At 47.9% G+C, this 13,346-nt stretch overlaps 38 pseudogenes; all 38 read left to right on the plus strand.

The window, feature by feature from the left end:
• The first annotated feature begins 134 nt into the window (after positions 1-134).
• On the plus strand, positions 135-308 carry LOC143791475 (U2 spliceosomal RNA; annotated as a pseudogene).
• A 174-nt stretch (positions 309-482) lies between these two features.
• On the plus strand, positions 483-656 carry LOC143791545 (U2 spliceosomal RNA; annotated as a pseudogene).
• Positions 657-832: 176 nt separating this feature from the next.
• LOC143791696 (U2 spliceosomal RNA) lies at positions 833-984 on the plus strand (annotated as a pseudogene).
• A 198-nt stretch (positions 985-1,182) lies between these two features.
• On the plus strand, positions 1,183-1,356 carry LOC143791921 (U2 spliceosomal RNA; annotated as a pseudogene).
• A 176-nt stretch (positions 1,357-1,532) lies between these two features.
• Positions 1,533-1,707, plus strand: LOC143792014 (U2 spliceosomal RNA; annotated as a pseudogene).
• Positions 1,708-1,882: 175 nt separating this feature from the next.
• LOC143791568 (U2 spliceosomal RNA) lies at positions 1,883-2,056 on the plus strand (annotated as a pseudogene).
• A 176-nt stretch (positions 2,057-2,232) lies between these two features.
• LOC143791801 (U2 spliceosomal RNA) lies at positions 2,233-2,406 on the plus strand (annotated as a pseudogene).
• Positions 2,407-2,582: 176 nt separating this feature from the next.
• LOC143792093 (U2 spliceosomal RNA) lies at positions 2,583-2,753 on the plus strand (annotated as a pseudogene).
• A 176-nt stretch (positions 2,754-2,929) lies between these two features.
• LOC143792479 (U2 spliceosomal RNA) lies at positions 2,930-3,103 on the plus strand (annotated as a pseudogene).
• Positions 3,104-3,279: 176 nt separating this feature from the next.
• LOC143791276 (U2 spliceosomal RNA) lies at positions 3,280-3,491 on the plus strand (annotated as a pseudogene).
• Positions 3,492-3,629: 138 nt separating this feature from the next.
• Positions 3,630-3,803, plus strand: LOC143791293 (U2 spliceosomal RNA; annotated as a pseudogene).
• Positions 3,804-3,979: 176 nt separating this feature from the next.
• On the plus strand, positions 3,980-4,153 carry LOC143791364 (U2 spliceosomal RNA; annotated as a pseudogene).
• Positions 4,154-4,329: 176 nt separating this feature from the next.
• Positions 4,330-4,503, plus strand: LOC143791375 (U2 spliceosomal RNA; annotated as a pseudogene).
• A 175-nt stretch (positions 4,504-4,678) lies between these two features.
• LOC143792481 (U2 spliceosomal RNA) lies at positions 4,679-4,852 on the plus strand (annotated as a pseudogene).
• A 176-nt stretch (positions 4,853-5,028) lies between these two features.
• LOC143792482 (U2 spliceosomal RNA) lies at positions 5,029-5,202 on the plus strand (annotated as a pseudogene).
• Positions 5,203-5,378: 176 nt separating this feature from the next.
• On the plus strand, positions 5,379-5,590 carry LOC143792207 (U2 spliceosomal RNA; annotated as a pseudogene).
• A 138-nt stretch (positions 5,591-5,728) lies between these two features.
• LOC143791340 (U2 spliceosomal RNA) lies at positions 5,729-5,902 on the plus strand (annotated as a pseudogene).
• A 176-nt stretch (positions 5,903-6,078) lies between these two features.
• On the plus strand, positions 6,079-6,252 carry LOC143791431 (U2 spliceosomal RNA; annotated as a pseudogene).
• Positions 6,253-6,428: 176 nt separating this feature from the next.
• On the plus strand, positions 6,429-6,602 carry LOC143792483 (U2 spliceosomal RNA; annotated as a pseudogene).
• A 176-nt stretch (positions 6,603-6,778) lies between these two features.
• On the plus strand, positions 6,779-6,952 carry LOC143791802 (U2 spliceosomal RNA; annotated as a pseudogene).
• Positions 6,953-7,128: 176 nt separating this feature from the next.
• On the plus strand, positions 7,129-7,302 carry LOC143791881 (U2 spliceosomal RNA; annotated as a pseudogene).
• A 176-nt stretch (positions 7,303-7,478) lies between these two features.
• Positions 7,479-7,652, plus strand: LOC143792109 (U2 spliceosomal RNA; annotated as a pseudogene).
• A 176-nt stretch (positions 7,653-7,828) lies between these two features.
• LOC143792509 (U2 spliceosomal RNA) lies at positions 7,829-8,002 on the plus strand (annotated as a pseudogene).
• A 176-nt stretch (positions 8,003-8,178) lies between these two features.
• On the plus strand, positions 8,179-8,352 carry LOC143791685 (U2 spliceosomal RNA; annotated as a pseudogene).
• Positions 8,353-8,528: 176 nt separating this feature from the next.
• On the plus strand, positions 8,529-8,702 carry LOC143791591 (U2 spliceosomal RNA; annotated as a pseudogene).
• A 176-nt stretch (positions 8,703-8,878) lies between these two features.
• Positions 8,879-9,019, plus strand: LOC143792100 (U2 spliceosomal RNA; annotated as a pseudogene).
• A 198-nt stretch (positions 9,020-9,217) lies between these two features.
• On the plus strand, positions 9,218-9,391 carry LOC143791923 (U2 spliceosomal RNA; annotated as a pseudogene).
• A 176-nt stretch (positions 9,392-9,567) lies between these two features.
• LOC143791824 (U2 spliceosomal RNA) lies at positions 9,568-9,741 on the plus strand (annotated as a pseudogene).
• A 176-nt stretch (positions 9,742-9,917) lies between these two features.
• LOC143791489 (U2 spliceosomal RNA) lies at positions 9,918-10,091 on the plus strand (annotated as a pseudogene).
• A 174-nt stretch (positions 10,092-10,265) lies between these two features.
• LOC143791498 (U2 spliceosomal RNA) lies at positions 10,266-10,439 on the plus strand (annotated as a pseudogene).
• Positions 10,440-10,615: 176 nt separating this feature from the next.
• LOC143791698 (U2 spliceosomal RNA) lies at positions 10,616-10,767 on the plus strand (annotated as a pseudogene).
• Positions 10,768-10,965: 198 nt separating this feature from the next.
• LOC143792134 (U2 spliceosomal RNA) lies at positions 10,966-11,139 on the plus strand (annotated as a pseudogene).
• A 176-nt stretch (positions 11,140-11,315) lies between these two features.
• LOC143792228 (U2 spliceosomal RNA) lies at positions 11,316-11,489 on the plus strand (annotated as a pseudogene).
• A 176-nt stretch (positions 11,490-11,665) lies between these two features.
• Positions 11,666-11,839, plus strand: LOC143791803 (U2 spliceosomal RNA; annotated as a pseudogene).
• A 176-nt stretch (positions 11,840-12,015) lies between these two features.
• LOC143792066 (U2 spliceosomal RNA) lies at positions 12,016-12,190 on the plus strand (annotated as a pseudogene).
• Positions 12,191-12,366: 176 nt separating this feature from the next.
• Positions 12,367-12,540, plus strand: LOC143792484 (U2 spliceosomal RNA; annotated as a pseudogene).
• A 176-nt stretch (positions 12,541-12,716) lies between these two features.
• LOC143791444 (U2 spliceosomal RNA) lies at positions 12,717-12,890 on the plus strand (annotated as a pseudogene).
• Positions 12,891-13,066: 176 nt separating this feature from the next.
• LOC143792486 (U2 spliceosomal RNA) lies at positions 13,067-13,240 on the plus strand (annotated as a pseudogene).
• Positions 13,241-13,346: the final 106 nt, after the last annotated feature.

Consider the following 13,346-nt stretch of genomic DNA (forward strand, 5'->3'; position numbering starts at 1 on the left):
ACCGCAGAACTGTCATCGATAGAGCATCCAGAGTTTCTGGAAATGTCTTCCCTGCGGCAATCTTTTGCTACATCTCCACAGTGGGTGTCGGTTGTAGGTCTTGGTGCGGCCCAAGTGGCAAACCATTTCTGATCATCTCTTCTCGGCCAAATGGCTCAAGATCAAGCGTAGTGCCTGTTCTTATTAGTTTAATATCTGATACGTCCCCTATTTGGGGACCATATATTAAATGGATTTTTGGAACAGGGAGCTGGAAATGGAGCTTGCTTTGTCACACGGAACCTTCATGGGGATGGAGGGTGTGGTTATGCAGATTCAAAACGCGTTGCGCACAGCTTGAACACATGCACACCGCAGAACTGTCATCGACAGAGCATCCAGAGTTTCTGGAAATGTCTTCCCTGCGGCAATCTTTTGCTACGTCTCCACAGTGGGTGTCGGTTGTAGGCCTTGGTGCGGCCCGTGGCAAACCATTTCTGATCATCTCTTCTCGGCCAAATGGCTCAAGATCAAGCGTAGTGTCTGTTCTTATTAGTTTAATATCTGATTGGTCCCCTATTTGGGGACCATATATTAAATGGATTTTTGGAACAGGGAGCTGGAAATGGAGCTTGCTTTGTCACACTTAACCTTCACAGGGATGGAGGGTGTGGTTATGCAGATTCAAAACGCGTTGCGCACAGCTTGAACACATGCACACCGCAGAACTGTTATCGATAGAGCATCCAGAGTTTCTGGAAATGTCTTCCCTGCGGCGATCTTTTGCTACATCTCCACAGTGGATGTCGGTTGTAGGCCTTGGTGCAGCCCAAGTGGCAAACCATTTCTGATCATCTCTTCTCGGCCAAATGGCTCAAGATCAAGCGTAGTGTCTGTTCTTATTAGTTTAATATCTGATACGTCCCCTATTTGGGGACCATATATTAAATGGATTTTTGGAACAGGGAGCTGGAAATGGAGCTTGATCTGTCACACGGAACCTTCACGGGGATGGAGGGTGTGGTTATGCAGATTCAAAACGCGTTGCGCACAGCTTGAACACATGCACACCGCAGAACTGTCGTCGACAGAGCATCCAGAGTTTCTGGAAATGTCTTCCCTGCGGCAATCTTTTGCTACGTCTCCACAGTGGGTGTCGGTTGTAGGCCTTGGTGCGGCCCAAGTGGCAAACCATTTCTGATCATCTCTTCTCGGCCAAATGGCTCAAGATCAAGCGTAGTGCCTGTTCTTATTAATTTAATATCTGATACGTCCCCTATTTGGGGACCATATATTAAATGGATTTTTGGAACAGGGAGCTGGAAATGGAGCTTGCTTTGTCACACGGAACCTTCATGGGGATGGAGGGTGTGGTTATGCAGATTCAAAACGCGTTGCGCACAGCTTGAACACATGCACACCGCAGAACTGTCATCGATAGAGCATCCAGAGTTTCTGGAAATGTCTTCCCTGCGGCAATCTTTTGCTACATCTCCACAGTGGGTGTCGGTTGTAGGTCTTGGTGCGGCCCAAGTGGCAAACCATTTCTGATCATCTCTTCTCGGCCAAATGGCTCAAGATCAAGCGTAGTGCCTGTTCTTATTAGTTTAATATCTGATACGTCGCCTATTTGGGGACCATATATTAAATGGATTTTTGGAACAGGGAGCTGGAAATGGAGCTTGCTTTGTCACACGGAACCATCATGGGGATGGAGGGTGTGGTTATGCAGATTCAAAACGCGTTGCGCACAGCTTGAACACATGCACACCGCAGAACTGTCATCGATAGAGCATCCAGAGTTTCTGGAAATGTCTTCCCTGCGGCAATCTTTTGCTACATCTCCACAGTGGGTGTCGGTTGTAGGTCTTGGTGCGGCCCAAGTGGCAAACCATTTCTGATCATCTCTTCTCGGCCAAATGGCTCAAGATCAAGCGTAGTGCCTGTTCTTATTAGTTTAATATCTGATACGTCCCCTATTTGGGGACCATATATTAAATGGATTTTTGGAACAGGGAGCTGGAAATGGAGCTTGCTTTGTCACACGGAACCTTCACGGGGATGGAGGGTGTGGTTATGCAGATTCAAAACGCGTTGCGCACAGCTTGAACACATGCACACCGCAGAACTGTCATCGATAGAGCATCCAGAGTTTCTGGAAATGTCTTCCCTGCGGCAATCTTTTGCTACGTCTCCACAGTGGGTGTCGGTTGTAGGCCTTGGTGCGGCCCAAGTGGCAAACCATTTCTTTTCATCTCTTCTCGGCCAAATGGCTCAAGATCAAGCGTAGTGTCTGTTCTTATTAGTTTAATATCTGTTACGTCCCCTATTTGGGGACCATATATTAAATGGATTTTTGGAACAGGGAGCTGGAAATGGAGCTTGCTTTGTCACACGGAACCTTCACGGGGATGGAGGGTGTGGTTATGCAGATTCAAAACGCGTTGCGCACAGCTTGAACACATGCACACCGCAGAACTGTCATCGACAGAGCATCCAGAGTTTCTGGAAATGTCTTCCCTGCGGCAATCTTTTGCTACGTCTTAACAGTGGGTGTCGGTTGTAGGCCTTGGTGCGGCCCAAGTGGCAAACCATTTCTGATCATCTCTTCTCGGCCAAATGGATCAAGATCAAGCGTAGTGTCTGTTATTAGTTTAATATCTGATACGTCCCGTATTTGGGGACCATATATTACATGGATTTTTGGAACAGGGAGCTGGAAATGGAGCTTGCTTTGTCACACGGAACCTTCACGGGGATGGAGGGTGTGGTTATGCAGATTCAAAACGCGTTGCGCACAGCTTGAACACATGCACACCGCAGAACTGTCATCGACAGAGCATCCAGAGTTTCTGGAAATGTCTTCCCTGCGGCAATCTTTTGCTACGTCTCCACAGTGGGTGTCGGTTGTAGGCCTTGGTGCGGCCCAAGTGGCAAACCATTTCTGATCATCTCTTCTCGGCCAAATGGCTCAAGATCAAGCGTAGTGTCTGTTCTTATTAGTTTAATATCTGATACGTCCCCTATTTGGGGACCATATATTAAATGGATTTTTGGAACAGGGAGCTGGAAATGGAGCTTGCTTTGTCACACGGAACCTTCACGGGGATGGAGGGTGTGGTTATGCAGATTCAAAACGCGTTGCGCACAGCTTGAACACATGCACACCGCAGAACTGTCATCGACAGAGCATCCAGAGTTTCTGGAAATGTCTTCCCTGCGGCAATCTTTTGCTACGTCTCCACAGTGGGTGTCGGTTGTAGGCCTTGGTGCGGCCCAAGTGGCAAATCATTTCTGATCATCTCTTCTCGGCCAAATGGCTCAAGATCAAGCGTAGTGTCTGTTCTTATTAGTTTAATATCTGATACGTCCCCTATTTGGGGACCATATATTAAATGGATTTTTGGAACAGGGAGCTGGAAATGGAGCTTGCTTTGTCGCACGGAACCATCACGGGGGTGGAGGGTGTGGTTATGCAGATTCAAAACGCGTTTCGCACAGCTTGAACACATGCACACCGCAGAACTGTCATCGACAGATCATCCAGAGTTTCTGGAAATGTCTTCCCTGCGGCAATCTTTTGCTACGTCTCCACAGTGGGTGTCGGTTGTAGGCCTTGGTGCGGCCCAAGTGGCAAACCATTTCTGATCATCTCTTCTCGGCCAAATGGCTCAAGATCAAGTGTAGTGTCTGTTCTTATTAGTTTAATATCTGAAACGTCCCCTATTTGGGGACCATATATTAAATGGATTTTTGGAACAGGGAGCTGGAAATGGAGCTTGCTTTGTCGCACGGAACCTTCACGGGGATGGAGGGTGTGGTTATGCAGATTCAAAACGCGTTGCGCACAGCTTGAACACATGCACACCGCAGAACTGTCATCGACAGATCATCCAGAGTTTCTGGAAATGTCTTCCCTGCGGCAATCTTTTGCTACGTCTCCACAGTGGGTGTCGGTTGTAGGCCTTGGTGCGGCCCAAGTGGCAAACCATTTCTGATCATCTCTTCTCGGCCAAATGGCTCAAGATCAAGTGTAGTGTCTGTTCTTATTAGTTTAATATCTGATACGTCCCCTATTTGGGGACCATATATTAAATGGATTTTTGGAACAGGGAGCTGGAAATGGAGCTTGCTTTGTCGCACGGAACCTTCACGGGGATGGAGGGTGTGGTTATGCAGATTCAAAACGCGTTTCGCACAGCTTGAACACATGCACACCGCAGAACTGTCATCGACAGATCATCCAGAGTTTCTGGAAATGTCTTCCCTGCGGCAATCTTTTGCTACGTCTCCACAGTGGGTGTCGGTTGTAGGCCTTGGTGTGGCCCAAGTGGCAAACCATTTCTGATCATCTCTTCTCGGCCAAATGGCTCAAGATCAAGTGTAGTGTCTGTTCTTATTAGTTTAATATCTGATACGTCCCCTATTTGGGGACCATATATTAAATGGATTTTTGGAACAGGGAGCTGGAAATGGAGCTTGCTTTGTCGCACGGAACCTTCACGGGGATGGAGGGTGTGGTTATGCAGATTCAAAACGCGTTGCGCACAGCTTGAACACATGCACACCGCAGAACTGTCATCGATAGAGCATCCAGAGTTTCTGGAAATGTCTTCCCTGCGGCAATCTTTTGCTACGTCTCACAGTGGATGTCGGTTGTAGGCCTTGGTGCGGCCCAAGTGGCAAACCATTTCTGATCATCTCTTCTCGGCCAAATGGCTCAAGATCAAGCGTAGTGTCTGTTCTTATTAGTTTAATATCTGATACGTCCCCTATTTGGGGACCATATATTAAATGGATTTTTGGAACAGGGAGCTGGAAATGGAGCTTGCTTTGTCACACGGAACCTTCACGGGGATGGAGGGTGTGGTTATGCAGATTCAAAACGCGTTGCGCACAGCTTGAACACATGCACACCGCAGAACTGTCATCGACAGAGCATCCAGAGTTTCTGGAAATGTCTTCCCTGCGGCAATCTTTTGCTACGTCTCCACAGTGGGTGTCGGTTGTAGGCCTTGGTGCGGCCCAAGTGGCAAACCATTTCTGATCATCTCTTCTCGGCCAAATGGCTCAAGATCAAGCGTAGTGTCTGTTCTTATTAGTTTAATATCTGATACGTCCCCTATTTGGGGACCATATATTAAATGGATTTTTGGAACAGGGAGCTGGAAATGGAGCTTGCTTTGTCACACGGAACCTTCACGGGGATGGAGGGTGTGGTTATGCAGATTCAAAACGCGTTGCGCACAGCTTGAACACATGCACACCGCAGAACTGTCATCGACAGAGCATCCAGAGTTTCTGGAAATGTCTTCCCTGCGGCAATCTTTTGCTACGTCTCCACAGTGGGTGTCGGTTGTAGGCCTTGGTGCGGCCCAAGTGGCAAATCATTTCTGATCATCTCTTCTCGGCCAAATGGCTCAAGATCAAGCGTAGTGTCTGTTCTTATTAGTTTAATATCTGATACGTCCCCTATTTGGGGACCATATATTAAATGGATTTTTGGAACAGGGAGCTGGAAATGGAGCTTGCTTTGTCGCACGGAACCATCACGGGGGTGGAGGGTGTGGTTATGCAGATTCAAAACGCGTTTCACACAGCTTGAACACATGCACACCGCAGAACTGTCATCGACAGATCATCCAGAGTTTCTGGAAATGTCTTCCCTGCGGCAATCTTTTGCTACGTCTCCACAGTGGGTGTCGGTTGTAGGCCTTGGTGCGGCCCAAGTGGCAAACCATTTCTGATCATCTCTTCTTGGCCAAATGGCTCAAGATCAAGCGTAGTGTCTGTTCTTATTAGTTTAATATCTGATACGTCCCCTATTTGGGGACCATATATTAAATGGATTTTTGGAACAGGGAGCTGGAAATGGAGCTTGCTTTGTCACACGGAACCTTCACGGGGATGGAGGGTGTGGTTATGCAGATTCAAAACGCGTTGCGCACAGCTTGAACACATGCACACCGCAGAACTGTCATCGACAGAGCATCCAGAGTTTCTGGAAATGTCTTCCCTGCGGCAATCTTTTGCTACGTCTCCACAGTGGGTGTCGGTTGTAGGCCTTGGTGCGGCCCAAGTGGCAAACCATTTCTGATCAACTCTTCTCGGCCAAATGGCTCAAGATCAAGTGTAGTGTCTGTCCTTATTAGTTTAATATCTGATACGTCCCCTATTTGGGGACCATATATTAAATGGATTTTTGGAACAGGGAGCTGGAAATGGAGCTTGCTTTGTCGCACGGAACCTTCACGGGGATGGAGGGTGTGGTTATGCAGATTCAAAACGCGTTGCGCAGAGCTTGAACACATGCACACCGCAGAACTGTCATCGACAGAGCATCCAGAGTTTCTGGAAATGTCTTCCCTGCGGCAATCTTTTGCTACGTCTCCACAGTGGGTGTCGGTTGTAGGCCTTGGTGCGGCCCAAGTGGCAAACCATTTCTGATCATCTCTTCTCGGCCAAATGGCTCAAGATCAAGCGTAGTGTCTGTTCTTATTAGTTTAATATCTGATACGTCCCCTATTTGGGGACCATATATTAAATGGATTTTTGGAACAGGGAGCTGGAAATGGAGCTTGCTTTGTCACACGGAACCTTCACGGGGATGGAGGGTGTGGTTATGCAGATTCAAAACGCGTTGCGCACAGCTTGAACACATGCACACCGCAGAACTGTCATCGACAGAGCATCCAGAGTTTCTGGAAATGTCTTCCCTGCGGCAATCTTTTGCTACGTCTCCACAGTGGGTGTCGGTTGTAGGCCTTGGTGCGGCCCAAGTGTCAAACCATTTCTGATCATCTCTTCTCGGCCAAATGGCTCAAGATCAAGCGTAGTGTCTGTTCTTATTAGTTTAATATCTGTTACGTCCCCTATTTGGGGACCATATATTAAATGGATTTTTGGAACAGGGAGCTGGAAATGGAGCTTGCTTTGTCACACGGAACCTTCACGGGGATGGAGGGTGTGGTTATGCAGATTCAAAACGCGTTGCGCACAGCTTGAACACATGCACACCGCAGAACTGTCATCAACAGAGCATCCAGAGTTTCTGGAAATGTCTTCCCTGCGGCAATCTTTTGCTACGTCTTAACAGTGGGTGTCGGTTGTAGGCCTTGGTGCGGCCCAAGTGGCAAACCATTTCTGATCATCTCTTCTCGGCCAAATGGATCAAGATCAAGCGTAGTGTCTGTTCTTATTAGTTTAATATCTGATACGTCCCCTATTTGGGGACCATATATTAAATGGATTTTTGGAACAGGGAGCTGGAAATGGAGCTTGCTTTGTCACACGGAACCTTCACGGGGATGGAGGGTGTGGTTATGCAGATTCAAAACGCGTTGCGCACAGCTTGAACACATGCACACCGCAGAACTGTCATCGACAGAGCATCCAGAGTTTCTGGAAATGTCTTCCCTGCGGCAATCTTTTGCTACGTCTCCACAGTGGGTGTCGGTTGTAGGCCTTGGTGCGGCCCAAGTGGCAAACCATTTCTGATCATCTCTTCTCGGCCAAATGGCTCAAGATCAAGCGTAGTGTCTGTTCTTATTAGTTTAATATCTGATACGTCCCCTATTTGGGGACCATATATTAAATGGATTTTTGGAACAGGGAGCTGGAAATGGAGCTTGCTTTGTCGCACGGAACCTTCACGGGGGTGGAGGGTGTGGTTATGCAGATTCAAAATGCGTTTCGCACAGCTTGAACACATGCACACCGCAGAACTGTCATCGACAGATCATCCAGAGTTTCTGGAAATGTCTTCCCTGCGGCAATCTTTTGCTACGTCTCCACAGTGGGTGTCGGTTGTAGGCCTTGGTGCGGCCCAAGTGGCAAACCATTTCTGATCATCTCTTCTCGGCCAAATGGCTCAAGATCAAGCGTAGTGTCTGTTCTTATTAGTTTAATATCTGATACGTCCCCTATTTGGGGACCATATATTAAATGGATTTTTGGAACAGGGAGCTGGAAATGGAGCTTGCTTTGTCACACGGAACCTTCACGGGACTGGAGGGTGTGGTTATGCAGATTCAAAACGCGTTGCGCACAGCTTGAACACATGCACACCGCAGAACTGTCATCAACAGAGCATCCAGAGTTTCTGGAAATGTCTTCCCTGCGGCAATCTTTTGCTACGTCTCCACAGTGGGTGTCGGTTGTAGGCCTTGGTGCGGCCCAAGTGGCAAACCATTTCTGATCAACTCTTCTCGGCCAAATGGCTCAAGATCAAGTGTAGTGTCTGTTCTTATTAGTTTAATATCTGATACGTCCCCTATTTGGGGACCATATATTAAATGGATTTTTGGAACAGGGAGCTGGAAATGGAGCTTGCTTTGTCGCACGGAACCTTCACGGGGATGGAGGGTGTGGTTATGCAGATTCAAAACGCGTTGCGCACAGCTTGAACACATGCACACCGCAGAACTGTCATCGATAGAGCATCCAGAGTTTCTGGAAATGTCTTCCCTGCGGCGATCTTTTGCTACGTCTCCACAGTGGATGTCGGTTGTAGGCCTTGGTGCGGCCCAAGTGGCAAACCATTTCTGATCATCTCTTCTCGGCCAAATGGCTCAAGATCAAGCGTAGTGTCTGTTCTTATTAGTTTAATATCTGATGCGTCCCCTATTTGGGGACCATATATTAAATGGATTTTTGGAACAGGGAGCTGGAAATGGAGCTTGCTTTGTCACACGGAACCTTCACGGGGATGGAGGGTGTGGTTAGGCAGATTCAAAATGCGTTGCGCACAGCTTGAACACATGCACACCGCAGAACTGTCGTCGACAGAGCATCCAGAGTTTCTGGAAATGTCTTCCCTGCGGCGATCTTTTGCTACATCTCCACAGTGGATGTCGGTTGTAGGCCTTGGTGCGGCCCAAGTGGCAAACCATTTCTGATCATCTCTTCTCGGCCAAATGGCTCAAGATCAAGCGTAGTGTCTGTTCTTATCTGATACGTCCCCTATTTGGGGACCATATATTAAATGGATTTTTGGAACAGGGAGCTGGAAATGGAGCTTGATCTGTCACACAGAACCTTCACGGGGATGGAGGGTGTGGTTATGCAGATTCAAAACGCGTTGCGCACAGCTTGAACACATGCACACCGCAGAACTGTCGTCGACAGAGCATCCAGAGTTTCTGGAAATGTCTTCCCTGCGGCAATCTTTTGCTACGTCTCCACAGTGGGTGTCGGTTGTAGGCCTTGGTGCGGCCCAAGTGGCAAACCATTTCTGATCATCTCTTCTCGGCCAAATGGCTCAAGATCAAGCGTAGTGCCTGTTCTTATTAATTTAATATCTGATACGTCCCCTATTTGGGGACCATATATTAAATGGATTTTTGGAACAGGGAGCTGGAAATGGAGCTTGCTTTGTCACACGGAACCTTCATGGGGATGGAGGGTGTGGTTATGCAGATTCAAAACGCGTTGCGCACAGCTTGAACACATGCACACCGCAGAACTGTCATCGATAGAGCATCCAGAGTTTCTGGAAATGTCTTCCCTGCGGCAATCTTTTGCTACATCTCCACAGTGGGTGTCGGTTGTAGGTCTTGGTGCGGCCCAAGTGGCAAACCATTTCTGATCATCTCTTCTCGGCCAAATGGCTCAAGATCAAGCGTAGTGCCTGTTCTTATTAGTTTAATATCTGATACATCCCCTATTTGGGGACCATATATTAAATGGATTTTTGGAACAGGGAGCTGGAAATGGAGCTTGCTTTGTCACACGGAACCTTCATGGGGATGGAGGGTGTGGTTATGCAGATTCAAAACGCGTTGCGCACAGCTTGAACACATGCACACCGCAGAACTGTCATCGATAGAGCATCCAGAGTTTCTGGAAATGTCTTCCCTGCGGCAATCTTTTGCTACATCTCCACAGTGGGTGTCGGTTGTAGGTCTTGGTGCGGCCCAAGTGGCAAACCATTTCTGATCATCTCTTCTCGGCCAAATGGCTCAAGATCAAGCGTAGTGCCTGTTCTTATTAGTTTAATATCTGATACGTCCCCTATTTGGGGACCATATATTAAATGGATTTTTGGAACAGGGAGCTGGAAATGGAGCTTGCTTTGTCACACGGAACCTTCATGGGGATGGAGGGTGTGGTTATGTAGATTCAAAACGCGTTGCGCACAGCTTGAACACATGCACACCGCAGAACTGTCATCGACAGAGCATCCAGAGTTTCTGGAAATGTCTTCCCTGCGGCAATCTTTTGCTACGTCTCCACAGTGGGTGTCGGTTGTAGGCCTTGGTGCGGCCCGTGGCAAACCATTTCTGATCATCTCTTCTCGGCCAAATGGCTCAAGATCAAGCGTAGTGTCTGTTCTTATTAGTTTAATATCTGATTGGTCCCCTATTTGGGGACCATATATTAAATGGATTTTTGGAACAGGGAGCTGGAAATGGAGCTTGCTTTGTCACACTTAACCTTCACAGGGATGGAGGGTGTGGTTATGCAGATTCAAAATGCGTTGCGCACAGCTTGAACACATGCACACCGCAGAACTGTCATCGATAGAGCATCCAGAGTTTCTGGAAATGTCTTCCCTGCGGCGATCTTTTGCTACATCTCCACAGTGGATGTCGGTTGTAGGCCTTGGTGCGGCCCAAGTGGCAAACCATTTCTGATCATCTCTTCTCGGCCAAATGGCTCAAGATCAAGCGTAGTGTCTGTTCTTATTAGTTTAATATCTGATACGTCCCCTATTTGGGGACCATATATTAAATGGATTTTTGGAACAGGGAGCTGGAAATGGAGCTTGATCTGTCACACGGAACCTTCACGGGGATGGAGGGTGTGGTTATGCAGATTCAAAACGCGTTGCGCACAGCTTGAACACATGCACACCGCAGAACTGTCGTCGACAGAGCATCCAGAGTTTCTGGAAATGTCTTCCCTGCGGCAATCTTTTGCTACGTCTCCACAGTGGGTGTCGGTTGTAGGCCTTGGTGCGGCCCAAGTGGCAAACCATTTCTGATCATCTCTTCTCGGCCAAATGGCTCAAGATCAAGCGTAGTGTCTGTTCTTATTAGTTTAATATCTGATACGTCCCCTATTTGGGGACCATATATTAAATGGATTTTTGGAACAGGGAGCTGGAAATGGAGCTTGCTTTGTCGCACGGAACCTTCACGGGGATGGAGGGTGTGGTTATGCAGATTCAAAACGCGTTGCGCAGAGCTTGAACACATGCACACCGCAGAACTGTCATCGACAGAGCATCCAGAGTTTCTGGAAATGTCTTCCCTGCGGCAATCTTTTGCTACGTCTCCACAGTGGGTGTCGGTTGTAGGCCTTGGTGCGGCCCAAGTGGCAAACCATTTCTGATCATCTCTTCTCGGCCAAATGGCTCAAGATCAAGCGTAGTGTCTGTTCTTATTAGTTTAATATCTGATACGTCCCCTATTTGGGGACCATATATTAAATGGATTTTTGGAACAGGGAGCTGGAAATGGAGCTTGCTTTGTCACACAGAACCTTCACGGGGATGGAGGGTGTGGTTATGCAGATTCAAAACGCGTTGCGCACAGCTTGAACACATGCACACCGCAGAACTGTCATCGACAGAGCATCCAGAGTTTCTGGAAATGTCTTCCCTGCGGCAATCTTTTGCTACGTCTCCACAGTGGGTGTCGGTTGTAGGCCTTGGTGCGGCCCAAGTGGCAAACCATTTCTGATCATCTCTTCTCGGCCAAATGGCTCAAGATCAAGCGTAGTGTCTGTTCTTATTAGTTTAATATCTGTTACGTCCCCTATTTGGGGACCATATATTAAATGGATTTTTGGAACAGGGAGCTGGAAATGGAGCTTGCTTTGTCACACGGAACCTTCACGGGGATGGAGGGTGTGGTTATGCAGATTCAAAACGCGTTGCGCACAGCTTGAACACATGCACACCGCAGAACTGTCATCAACAGAGCATCCAGAGTTTCTGGAAATGTCTTCCCTGCGGCAATCTTTTGCTACGTCTTAACAGTGGGTGTCGGTTGTAGGCCTTGGTGCGGCCCAAGTGGCAAACCATTTCTGATCATCTCTTCTCGGCCAAATGGATCAAGATCAAGCGTAGTGTCTGGTTCTTATTAGTTTAATATCTGATACGTCCCCTATTTGGGGACCATGTATTAAATGGATTTTTGGAACAGGGAGCTGGAAATGGAGCTTGCTTTGTCACACGGAACCTTCACGGGGATGGAGGGTGTGGTTATGCAGATTCAAAACGCGTTGCGCACAGCTTGAACACATGCACACCGCAGAACTGTCATCGACAGAGCATCCAGAGTTTCTGGAAATGTCTTCCCTGCGGCAATCTTTTGCTACGTCTCCACAGTGGGTGTCGGTTGTAGGCCTTGGTGCGGCCCAAGTGGCAAACCATTTCTGATCATCTCTTCTCGGCCAAATGGCTCAAGATCAAGCGTAGTGTCTGTTCTTATTAGTTTAATATCTGATACGTCCCCTATTTGGGGACCATATATTAAATGGATTTTTGGAACAGGGAGCTGGAAATGGAGCTTGCTTTGTCACACGGAACCTTCACGGGGATGGAGGGTGTGGTTATGCAGATTCAAAACGCGTTGCGCACAGCTTGAACACATGCACACCGCAGAACTGTCATCAACAGAGCATCCAGAGTTTCTGGAAATGTCTTCCCTGCGGCAATCTTTTGCTACGTCTCCACAGTGGGTGTCGGTTGTAGGCCTTGGTGCGGCCCAAGTGGCAAACCATTTCTGATCATCTCTTCTCGGCCAAATGGCTCAAGATCAAGCGTAGTGTCTGTTCTTATTAGTTTAATATCTGATACGTCCCCTATTTGGGGACCATGTATTAAATGGATTTTTGGAACAGGGAGCTGGAAATGGAGCTTGCTTTGTCACACGGAACCTTCACGGGGATGGAGGGTGTGGTTATGCAGATTCAAAACGCGTTGCGCACAGCTTGAACACATGCACACCGCAGAACTGTCATCAACAGAGCATCCAGAGTTTCTGGAAATGTCTTCCCTGCGGCAATCTTTTGCTACGTCTCCACAGTGGGTGTCGGTTGTAGGCCTTGGTGCGGCCCAAGTGGCAAACCATTTCTGATCATCTCTTCTCGGCCAAATGGCTCAAGATCAAGCGTAGTGTCTGTTCTTATTAGTTTAATATCTGATACGTCCCCTATTTGGGGACCATATATTAAATGGATTTTTGGAACAGGGAGCTGGAAATGGAGCTTGCTTTGTCACACGGAACCTTCACGGGGATGGAGGGTGTGGTTATGCAGATTCAAAACGCGTTGCGCACAGCTTGAACACATGCACACCGCAGAACTGTCATCAACAGAGCATCCAGAGTTTCTGGAAATGTCTTCCCTGCGGCAATCTT

The sequence above is a fragment of the Ranitomeya variabilis genome, unplaced genomic scaffold (genome assembly GCF_051348905.1).
Source record: "Ranitomeya variabilis isolate aRanVar5 unplaced genomic scaffold, aRanVar5.hap1 Scaffold_69, whole genome shotgun sequence".
In the NCBI taxonomy this organism is placed as follows: domain Eukaryota; kingdom Metazoa; phylum Chordata; class Amphibia; order Anura; family Dendrobatidae; genus Ranitomeya; species Ranitomeya variabilis.